This window comes from Enoplosus armatus, chromosome 24 (genome assembly GCF_043641665.1).
Source record: "Enoplosus armatus isolate fEnoArm2 chromosome 24, fEnoArm2.hap1, whole genome shotgun sequence".
NCBI lineage: Eukaryota > Metazoa > Chordata > Actinopteri > Centrarchiformes > Enoplosidae > Enoplosus > Enoplosus armatus.
The window spans coordinates 1,682,435-1,684,417 of record NC_092203.1 but is presented as its reverse complement, the minus strand read 5'-3'; positions in this window follow the sequence as shown (position 1 = coordinate 1,684,417).

Genomic DNA, 1,983 nt, shown 5'->3' with positions numbered 1-1,983 from the left:
TAAATGATGAGTGATGTTATAGAATGTGGAATGGGTGGTCCAGCTTTTCAACTATAAAGAGATGAGGGTTTAAGACCCCCACAGACTTTGTGGAAGTGCTGTTTTGAATTGACCCTGACCTCTGACTTCCTAATGGCAGGAGGGAAACCCTAAACAACACTACTGTTTATGAAATATTGCATGGTATATGATCATGTATATTCTCTCTTGTGCGAGTGCATAACAAACAGTTCAGCCCCCACCCCCCCCCCCCACCCACCCACACCTTACCATCAACACTGACGTCCTGACAGCCTCGGAGACGCTCTGCCTCAGCTCTGCGGCGGTGCCCGGTTTGTTGAGCCCCCGGGCAAACTTCCTCGCCTCAGGTGGAGCAGAAGCCATGGTGTGGCCCACCTTTCATTCAGACAGCCAGGTACCGGGAAGAAGCAGACTGCGAGGGCTGTCCCAAGCGGCGGGGGCGACGGCTGAGATCCTGCGTTCCAGGCTGTCCGAAAGTGCGTAAATGCACACTGGCGCTGTTTTTGTTGTTTGTTGTTTGTTGTTTGTTTACCCTGCCATCGCGCTTCCCTTCAACTTTACACCAGCTCGGTCGTATGTCTTCAGCGAAAGCAGCATTTCGGGACACCCGAGGATGAAATCCCTGGTCGACATCAGCCGGAGAGCAACATCCAAAGCCTGCTATGCTCTGTCCCGTCAGCTGAGGTCCCTTGCGCAAACTGGCACGCCCCCCCCCCCCCACCCTCTTCCTCAGTGTAATAATTCATCCATCATGTTTGGATGGAGGCTATACGTGGGGACAAATAAGTGCTGCTATATATAACATGCGTTATTTCTTCAGCAGTGACTTTGCTGCGTCCAAATGCCACTTTATCATGTTTCCATAATATATCATAGTCATAGGCACATTGAAGGCCTCAGAGACTTACACAGCAATTCATGCCTCGACAGTTAATATCGAAACAAGGCGCATAAAGTATTTGAGCAGCACTAAATACTATTTTAGAGCTTATATAACTGCAAGACGCACGCCGCTCTGCCGTTAGGCACAGGCGAACACCGCCACCTGCTGGAATAACGACTGTGTCAACCGTACACTCTGTGCTTTAGGCTTTAAACTCTGTGTACAGTTATTTGACCACACAGAGGCAGTAAAGCAACACTAATAGTCGATTAACTATTGATGCCTTTAGGCCTCATAGCAATTGGAATCAGCGGTAGTAGTATGGATGAAACATTGAAATAATGATGGTGGTGATACCCAAAGGAATAATAATAATATTAATAATAATAATAATAATAACAAAGCTATCTCTTTGCTTTTATCTCTCGTTTTAAAATATTTGAAATAAGTGGGCAAATATAAAAGCTTGGCCTTTTGCAGTAAAATACAGGCATTACACAGGTTGCCTTCCGGTTTTTGACGCATGCTCAAACTGAGCCAAGCTTCACAGTGTTGACAGCAAAACAAAAAGTCGGGGAATTGCATGGAGAGCCTGAACGCAGCATATGTTGACAGGGTGCTGTATCCGTAGTCTGCGGCACGGCGGCGCTGCAGCACCCCTCCTAACTAACCGTGTGGGACTGTCGTCCACCCCCAACGCCAACCCGCAGCAACCTGATACCGGAGACGAGCGGTCCAGACAAGCCTGCAAACGAGGCGTTCCCAGCCGCCCTGTCTGTCTGTCTGCCCAGCGGAGCTCCAAACCGTCAATGCCAAACGCCTCGGGGAGGAACTGACCAAGAGATATCCATTCCCTCAACTCGTCGTCAGCCAGCACGGGAGTAACAACCTCCGTTTGTCGCACACCGGAGAAGCCCATTGTAGGCGCCGTTGCCTTGAGAATTATTTTTTCCCCCCACAACGAAGACCGTAAAATGAGACGGGACCCGGAGAACTAACTGGCTAGCTAGTAGGCTAACGTCGGTTAGCGTCGATAGCAGTCAGCTTGAAACCTAACCGAGCTAATTGGCTAACGTTTA